The 10187-nt window shown below is 36.0% G+C and overlaps 2 pseudogenes; one reads left to right on the top strand and one right to left on the bottom strand.

The window, feature by feature from the left end:
- Positions 1–1994: 1994 nt before the first annotated feature.
- On the bottom strand, positions 1995–2754 carry LOC120203131 (annotated as a pseudogene).
- A 2756-nt stretch (positions 2755–5510) lies between these two features.
- Positions 5511–9758, top strand: LOC120203124 (annotated as a pseudogene).
- Positions 9759–10187: the final 429 nt, after the last annotated feature.

The following is a 10187-nucleotide window of genomic DNA, read 5'->3' on the forward strand; positions in this document are numbered from 1 at the left end:
CTTAAGTATAAATAAACTAAAACACGATGACCCAGACTTAATTATAAACATAAAAGCATTTAAAGGCAAATGAGAACGAAATTACAACATAAACAAAACAAGAGATCGAAGTAAAAAGAAACTACAGTTGCATTGGTGACTAAAATAGAAGGGTTACAATACACAGAGGACCTTTATTGCAGATAACCCATGCGCAAAAATACTCACTGGGTCCTCACTAAATGACATCGTTTTGTATGACATATATGTATGGTAAGATCCAAACCAAACCAACCCTCCAACTTCATTTGCTCATTTTCCCTTTTGCCCGAAGGAGAGAGAGGAAGAGAGAGAAAGAACTCTCATGAGCTTCAACCGGGGGCCAAAATTCTCCAGAATCCGGTGAGCCTCCACCGCGCCAGTCGTCGTTGACCGACGACAATTGCCATCCGTCGACGGCGGGAAAGAGAAAAAAAGAAATCGTTTGAAGCACCTCCTCGCCCTGGTTACGGATCCAGGCCTTGTTTGGCCTGGAAATGGTTCAAACGCTATAGATCTACGAAGAAACGCTTCATTTCTTCGGCTCCGATGACCCTTGGAATTCTCGACGTTCAACTTACAAGCTAAGTCCTTTCCTCCTCTTATTTTTGCTCTCTTTTCGTCTTTTTATTTACTTCTTTTTTTCTCACTTTCTCCTGTTTTTCGTTCTTTTTTTTGGTTCTCTACTGAAAACTCTCTATGCTGGGTCTTTTTTTTCTTCGAATCTGCTCTGGGTTTTTTTTCATTTCACCGAAATGACTCTCCCCTATTTCCTTGTGGCTTGTGCTTTTTAATATGCTTGCATGTTGATGTATTTGATGATGACTTGCATGGTTCCCGAATCATAGGGCATGAGTGCCCTATTTTTGCTTGTGACTGGTCCCGATTTTCCTCAGGATTTCATGCTTGCAAGTGGATGTTTCTTTATTATTTTATTATGAGTTGTTTGATTGATTTTGCTACATGTTTTTACTGACATGTGATAATCGAATGAAACGATGACGTTAGGGTTCTGGTGATGTGATGACGAATGTGACAGTGCGATGGCAGTGGCAGAAGCAGCAGACTGTGGTGGTGGCAGCAACTCTCCAAGGTTAGGATTTCAGTAATTCTAGGGTGTTGCTATTGGGTCGGGTCGGATCGTCTTGGGGTCTTGCAACTGGGCTCCAGTCGGGTGTGCTATTGATGGTATTTATTGTGAGCTTTATTCTTGTGAGCTTCGGGTTTTATATTTTGGGCTCCATTTGAGTATACAAAAATATAAAATATATTGTTAAAATAATAATAATAATAATAATAATAAAACTCGGACAAAAACAGATTTTTATTATTTCATTTTTTAAATACATGCTAATGCGTGATTAACACACATTTTTCCAACTGTACAAATCTGCAGTAATATACCAACTGACAATAAAAGCTGGTTTAAGTCGTAAATACAAATAAATAAACAGAAACGTGTTTGTAAAGCAGTTTATACCGTTAATACGATAAAGCATATATGTGTTGTTTTCGCTTTTTGTGATTACACAATGGTTGTCTAGAGAAAGAAAGGTATGGAGGTTGTATCATCAAAATCCGTGCATCTGAGTTAAAGAATTCAGACGATTGATGGTTGGTATATCCCAGTTCAGAATCTCCATCCTGCTATGGCCTATACAACACCTCTTACGGTAATCGAAATTTCTACTTCAAATCTGATTTCCCACAATAACTTTCCTGGAAAAAGGAGAATGGCTGGTACCACACAGAAATACTTTTTAGCTTAGAAATAGGCTTTTTTCATAGGCACTAACGTAAGAAAACATCAGAGGAAAATTCTGAGGATGACAAGCAAGTTACCGTACAACTTGGGGGGGAACGTTCAGAGTCGTCCACCACGACGGGGGATCCATCGACCAACACTTTGTATTACTGGAAAAACAAGAGAGAAAACAAACACTTTGTTGAACATCATCAACAGCTAGCTCACAATATTTGCAACAGATAAAACAGGTCTTTATCACTCTTATTAATATAGACCCAGTATTTAGGGGTAATTCCATAGGCTTTCTGCATCTGAATTATCTGGTGAATCATCGGAGGGTGGCGAGTTTATCCAGCTGGGAGGGCTTACTAGCATTCCTCCTGCCATATCCACCATCAAATTGGGGAAGTTTAGAAGCTCTTCCTCGTCAATATATTCCTGACATGCCGAGCCAGAGGGCTGCATACTAGTACTTGACGTGGTACTGGTGCCCTCATTTCCAGACTTGCCTTCCTCTTTTGATGTAGGCTTGGGTAATCGAGCAGCGGCGGCTTGTGCGGCAGCTGCCCGAATATCGGTTGCGGACGTGGAAACCGCTTGGGGATACGAAAGAATTATACCGGGAAAGTTTAGATCGGTGTTGGGACCTTTTAGGGCAATAGCAGCCACATCATATGCGGCGGCTGCCATTTCGGGTGTAGGGTACGTCCCGAGCCATATACGCGTGGTTTTACGGGGCTCCCGTATTTCGGACACCCATTTGCCGCTCCTGCTTCGTACTCACCGATAAGTAGGCGACTGCTTTTTCGCCGATGTGGGATTACCGCCTGGAGATAGAACAAGCTTCGGGACACCAAGTGTAGGCGATTGTTCTGATGGTTCTGGGATTTGGATAGGTGTCCGGGCGGGTGGAAGCTGCTCTTTTGGGGGCTTAACATTGGTTGAAGGATCGGCCATGGTTGTGCTATGAACTTGAAGTAATGAGATGGTTGAAGGGCTAATTTGTTGGGGTGGGATATATAAGGGAGGAATTAATAAAACAACGGGGGAAAGGGCGTGGCCGTGTAGGGAAATGGCGGAACATTTTTCGTAGTTACGACTTACGAGAGAGAGGGCGATGGTGATAAGACGATGAGTGATGTGATGGTTTGAAAGTGAATAAATGGAGAAAAAAGAAAGAGGCTAAACAGCGCACACGTATGGCCGTATAGACGGCTGGCCTGGCGCAACTCTTAAAACCCGATTAGCTGTATATTATCTGGTTTTTCTCCACCTCCTCTTGTTATATCCCATTATCCAATGGATTAATCCCTAGTATCACATGAGATGATAGTTGAGAATGATTATACTCATTATAATTATAAATACATTATTTAATTAATTTTTATTATAAATAAATTATTTCATATTAAAAAAATATCTCCAATATAGTTTAATATAATTATTTTTAATTTTTAAAATTATATATCCTATCATAAAACATTACTAAGTTATTACTAAATTAACAAGGGATTAAATAAAAGAACAAAGATGATAATAGTATTTTTAAATATATTATTAAATTAATTTGAATTAAGATTAAATTGATATAACGTATAAAATTTTACGATTAAAATTATTCTATATTAGATTACATAACTTTCTTTCAAAAAAAATTATGATAACATCATATTTGTAATAATATTTAATTGAATAACATGTTTGTACAGTTTAAGAAAAAAATTAACTCAATTATCAAATACATGATTAAATGGCATGTAGTATAATTTACCCTATATTAATACAGTACTTAGACGGGTTTAAACTATCCCTATATCTAATAATAACATACATTCAAATTCACATCCAAATATTACAAATTATAATAAGGCTTATATTACAAATAAATATTCAAAATATACTATTTATTTTATCCAATTATTTTTTCAAAATATATATCTGAGCTTATATTTTTTTTATCAAAAATAGGTACTTAAAATATTTAATTTTTTATCAAATTTCTAAAAAAGCTGATATGTGACATTAATTAAAGAATAATTTAGGCACTTAGATAAAAAAAATAATGAATACATTAGGTATCTATTCTGATAAAAAAAATAAGTTTAAACATTTATTTTGACCCAAAAATATTTTAGATACTTAAATAAAAAAATAAATTTAGATACCTATTTGTGATATAAGCCTTACCATAATAATCATATTAATTGAATAAAATTCAATCAACATACACAATACCTAATACTCAATTTATATTATTCGATGTTTAAAATACATTCAAATTTATAAACTTTTAGATATTGTCAGTAATTTTTAAAATAAGTGGTTAAAAGTTTCAGTCGATATATTTTTTCTTTTCTTGTAGATTGTAGGTAAATTTCTCTTTCTTCTCCTAAGTAGGCATGGTTCGATATAAACTTTTAAATGTTACCAAATCAATAATATCTAAAACAATGAACGAAATGATTAAAAATAAATAGTAAAAGTATGTAAATATATGTTGAACTATTTGATTGTGGCATTGACCCGACCTAGGGTTTAATGAGGAGAGAATGGTCCCCCTACCCCTTGGTCCCTTTTTAATATTAATATTAGAAAGTATAAATTTATGAAACATTTGTTAGATATCCTATAAAGACTCCCACGAAAGATAATGCAGCTATCGTTAAATTTCAATGCAATTATAACTTTAGTTTAAAACTATGCATTCTCCACAGAACAATTATATTTGATAAGATTGGTCCAATTACTAAAAATAAGATTGGTCCAATCATATATTTGTAGAATAAAATAATTAGTAGATTGGTTTTTAAGTCAGAATCGAGAATCTCAAATTTGTATGATATATGAATATCACATATGAGAAAAATATATATGTATTTTATATGGTTATAAAAAACCATTTAAATTATAATAAAATAATATTATAAATATTTACAATTAAATTTAAACAAAAATTAAAAATTCGCCTCGACTCGAAAAATTTCAAGTCAACTTCAAGTTATAAAATAGAACTTGTCAAATCGAATAACTTGAAATTTTGACTCGACTGGATCAAACGCTCAATTCTATTTAAACATTACTGTATAAATGTTATATATTATTTTCAATTTAATTTAATTATATATAAATATTATTTAATTTATCAACGTGTTCATACTTTATAGTAATTCATAATTTATTTTTTACATTTGAATTATATAAATAAATTAAATATTTTTAAATTTTATTGTAATTATTAAAATAATTATATTCATGTAATAATATTTTAGTTGCAATTAAAATTCTGGGTACACACTAACAATCAGTTGATCTAGTAGGATGAAATATTAAATTTTTTAAAAAAATCAAAATTTGAACCCTAACACTTACGAATAAAACAAATTAAGTTGAAAGTGTCGTGTTTACCTCTCAAATACCAAATCTAAATCAGTATGTTGTTTAACTTTCCCAAATCTTGTACACGAACCAATCGTTCCTTGCTAAAAACCTATTAAAGGCAACACATACCACAGCAACACCCCACCCCCCCAAAAAAAAACCACAAACACACACACACAAAATTCCCGCCACCGCCAGACTTGGATTTCATGGCAGATATTTTAGTAGAATCGATCTCGCCGGAGAATGGAACGTTAGCATTGGTCGAGAAGCGGCTGTTCGGCCCTTTTCCCGACCGTAAGACAGAGTTACGAATCATACTAACCCCGGAAATCAGGTGCCGACGTTGAGCGTGTTATGCATGAGAATGTGGTTCCGTACTCCGCAGAAGCAGGCAAGTTTTTTAACATTCTTCTTCAATTCATCTTTTTTGATATTTTTTTATCTGCGAATCTTTTGAGCCAAAGACTATTTATAGACTTGAGAGTCGTATGAATCTTTCCTAAATCTGTGAATCAAAATGGAAGGACTTTGTCTTCAAGTTTCAAACCCACAACTATTCTTTTAGAAACTTAGTAGGAATTCATGAATGGGCTGGCTGAATTTGCAGATTTCATTTTCAGTGGTTGGCTGAATTCGTGAATGCGTCCAGTGCTGTTGACAAAGGCTAGCAGTTAAAGGCCAAATATATATTTTCATTTTCATATGATATTCTTTTATTATTTTCCAAATTTATGAATTCGTTGAATGCATATTCGGTGGTGGATTTAAAAATTTTGTACATCTCATCTTTCAAATATAATGTACACGTTTCATTAATGTCACTGATTTGTACTTGGTTCCCTGCTGCTCAAAAAAATCTTCGGAAGTTCGTATTCCCAGCTGCTCAAATGTTTGTGCCCTTGAAATTTATATATTCACACTCAATACAGATAGAGCCCTAAATGCATGCAGTCAAGAAAACAAAAGATACAAACAAGCATACCCTGTGAGATTCTCCATATTTAGTATTTTCTGCAACTCTCTTTCAGGGAATTTGATTACGAGTTTTCAATTAAGATTAGTGACAAGTATCTCGACTCTTAGTTCTAGAGATCTGGCCCAAACCATGATAACATAATATATAAGTTAGTGACAAGCTTGCATGTGATGTAATGTTGGAGTAGCAAATAATGGATGTGTTGGGGTTCGAAATCCGCACAGTTGAATTCTATAAGCAAAATTCGACATGCTTTAGAATTAGCTTATGGATCAAATTGGGAGCAAATATGATTAGATACTTTTCTTCAACTTGAAAACTAGCCATCTTTATCATTCGGTCAGGCATAATTAATTTACATAACTCGCTAGGGATAGCATATATCTACATATAGCTTTTAGTGGCTGAAGAAATTGGATGCTCTTCTTCAATATTTTCCTTCAACATACTGACAAACAAACACGTACAATTACACTTGCTTACCCAGTGGTATCGTCCTTATCACTTGAGCCATCAACCTTAAACCTACCCACGTTATTCTCTTCATATGATTGCATGCGTGCGAAATGTATCTACAATGCGAAAAGAAGAAAAATGAAAAGGTGTTCCCATTCTCAAACCGACAGGAATGTGAGAAAAAGTGTTGGGGGCGGGGCAGGGCAGACCCATTCAAACAAAGATTGATGTCCGACCATGAATTCAGCACAGTGTTGTGACAGTGGTCGATGATGCTTGGGATTCAGCCCCTTTGAGGATTAATCGTTCCACCACTGCTTTTTCAGCAAAAAGGCTCATTGTCTTTTCTAGGTTTAAGCTTCTTGTTTTTTAACTGATTTTTTACTTCTAGGTATCAGATTTCCCAATGATATCATTTGATAGATGATATGTAAGTATTACTTTTGATTTTCTTTTACCCTGTACCGGAACAATATCGTTTTGTTGTTTCATTTGAATACTTCTACCAACCGAAAGGTGGAAGATCCCCCCCTAGCCGCACAACTCGAGATGCGGCCAAAATGGTGGTGGTGACTTCACTCATGAATAAGAAAAGTTAATGCATAGGACTGGGTGTTAAAGGTAACACTTTCGGAAAGAAAATGAGAAACTCAAGTTTCTGGATAATCAAGCAAGTTATCAACTAACGAAGCTTTTATGAGTGCGTCCATATATAGTTCTCAATCTTTTCATGTTTAGATTTTCTCCATGTCCTGCATGTGAAGGGCTCAAAATGAATATATAGCAATTACACATAGTAATTTACATTATTAAAATGGACTAAACTAAAGTACATGAATATGTACTAGTTGAGTATAATATTGGAGGGAACGATGACGTAATTTAACCTCTACTCTAAAAACCAACCTAGACAATGTTCCCTTTGTTTATAGGATCTTTGTAATCTTTCATTTCATTCAAATCTCCCACGGCAAAAGCTTACTTCGGCTGTTACAAATCACCAAAACTCAAAGAAACAATACCGAATGGGTTCTCAAGGAGCAACAGAGAGAACAACTGAACTAAAAGTTCCCCCTGAGGGACCTTCCAGGCATACACTCCCAATATTCATTTTCTCATGCAAAAAGTGTGTGTATTGGAAACCCAATATTCATTTTTTGTCCTTTTTATCTGTGTATCACAGTTAAAATTCAACAGTTAAATCAAATTAAAATTTTCAGAAACTAAAATGATACTAAAAAACAACTTCTAAGATCAAGATATTCTTTAACTTAAGGGATCACAAGTGTTATATTTTTTACTCTTCCAAAAATTAACAATTTAATTTAAACCGTTTGTAAATAAGGAAAAGAATGGATTGCTTGTGATATCAATCAATAATTCATTTAGCCAAATATATATATATAATTACAGACACGATTCACCGGTTTAAAAAATATATATATTTTTAATATTTACCCATCACATACTAGTGTGCACTTGTGTCGATGGTTGATAGCACAAGACGACGTACAACTTAGAAGATTACAAAAGAGAAGTGGCTTAGTGTCAACTTTAGTAAAAATGCGTGTTAAGTAGCTAAAAATTCAAAGCAACTTTGAAATCATGAACCCCAAAACCCATTATAAAACCCTCTACTCCCCTTCAAATCCTTCCCACAAACTCTCTTCCTCAATTCCAACACCAAAAGAAATGTGCCAGCTGAATCAATTGCAATTCAAATGTGCCTTACCTTGTCTCATAAAGAATTCCAACATATACGAACCCTTAACCCCCAAATGTTCCAACATAACAATCTCCGCCCAGAAGCTTAAAAGTGCCCTTTGGTCCCTCTTGCACTCGAGGAAACCTTTTCAATAGCTAATAGCTCTTCCCATGATATTAACGGGTCTCATGTTGTACTCCCGCTCATTGATTTCCATGCTCTTTCTCGGCCGCCTCGGGTCATCGGTTTTGCTAACATCACCGGTTACTCTATCCTTTCGGGTCTGGCAATTGGAATGGAGTCCATTTGTAGACAAGCCTTCGGTGCTCGAAAATATACTCTTCTAGGCATCACGTTGCAAAGAACGGTGCTCTTGCTTTTGGTTACCTCGTTGCCTATTTCTCTTATGTTGATGAACATGAGGAAAATACTCATAGTTTGTGGCAAAGATGAAGCTATAGCCATTGAAGCGCAGTCTTATCTTGTTTACTCTATCCCCGACCTCTTGGCTCAGTCCCTTTTGCACCCATTAAGAATCTATCTTAGAACCCAATCAATAACCTTACCTCGTATCGCACCTTGAATTAGGTATCAAGGGCGTTGCTCTTAGCGGGGTGTGGACTAACTTCAACCTAGTAAGCTCATTGATAATTTATATTCTCTACTTTAAAGCTCACAAACAGACATGGGGATTTTCAGTGGAGTGCTTTAAAGAGTGGAAACCACTGTTGAATTTGCCCATTCCCAGCTGCATCTCTGTCTGCCTCTAATGGTGGTGGTACGAGATCATGATTCTTCTATGCGGATTGCTGTTAAATCCCAGAGCTACGGTCGCTTGGATGGGCATTTTGATTCAAACCACAGCGTTGATCTACATATTCCCGTCTTTAAGCTTCAGTGTGTCGAAGAGGGTGGGCAACGAACTCGGCGCCAACCGCCCCAACAAGGCAAAACTCGCGGCCGTCGTAGGTCTCCATTGTGGGATCATGCTCGGGTTTTCGGCCCTCGTGTTTACCGTAATCGTTAGGAACGTATGGGCAAGCATGTTTACGGACGATAGAGAGATCATAGCATTAACCTCTCTTGTTTTGACTGTAATCGGTTTATGTGAGCTCTGGAACTGCCCGCAAACCACCGGATGCGGCGTGCTGAGAGGCACTTCCAGGCCGAAAGTCGGGGCGAACATAAACCTGGGCTGCTTTTATCTGGTCGGCATGCCGGTGGCAGTATGGCTAGCTTTCTTTGCCGGGTTTGATTTCAAGGGATTGTGGGTGGGACTATTGGCTGCACAGGGCTCGTGTATGTTGACCATGATGGTGGTGTTTCTTAGAACGGATTGGGATTTGGAGGTTGTAAAGGCTATGGAGCTGATTGGAGAGGAGATTGTTGGTGACAGTGAAGAATCTGAGCACAGGGCAGAATTCAAGGATTCTTCTTCTTTATTAAGCAGTTCAAATCATTATTGCCTCGTTTAATTAACTTCTTTTTCGAACTTGTCACATGTACTGCTCAACTTATTCCAAGCATAAACTATAGAAAATGTCACTTCTGTTTCATTTTCTTCTGATTTTAGCCATCCAAGTTTTAATTGTTACATTTCAGTCACTTGCATTATCGACTAATTACAATTTGATCACCGAAATATTTATTCATGTTACATTGAGGACGTGACATGTTAATAAAAATATTAATTTTTAATTTAACTCCAAAATTTGTTAAGATCTCTCAACAACACTCTTAAGCACCTAAAGCAACCACAATCCTTTCTTAGTTCACCAGTGTTTATCACCAACACACACAATTGTTGAACCAATTAAACCCCGCCACCACTTGAGACGCAAACCCAAATCAAAGATACCACACGACAAAAGCCTTTACCCAAATGGACAAAAAAAAAAAAAAAG

Source organism: Hibiscus syriacus, unplaced genomic scaffold, assembly GCF_006381635.1.
Source record: "Hibiscus syriacus cultivar Baekdansim isolate YM2019G1 unplaced genomic scaffold, ASM638163v2 tig00009024_pilon, whole genome shotgun sequence".
Lineage (NCBI taxonomy): Eukaryota > Viridiplantae > Streptophyta > Magnoliopsida > Malvales > Malvaceae > Hibiscus > Hibiscus syriacus.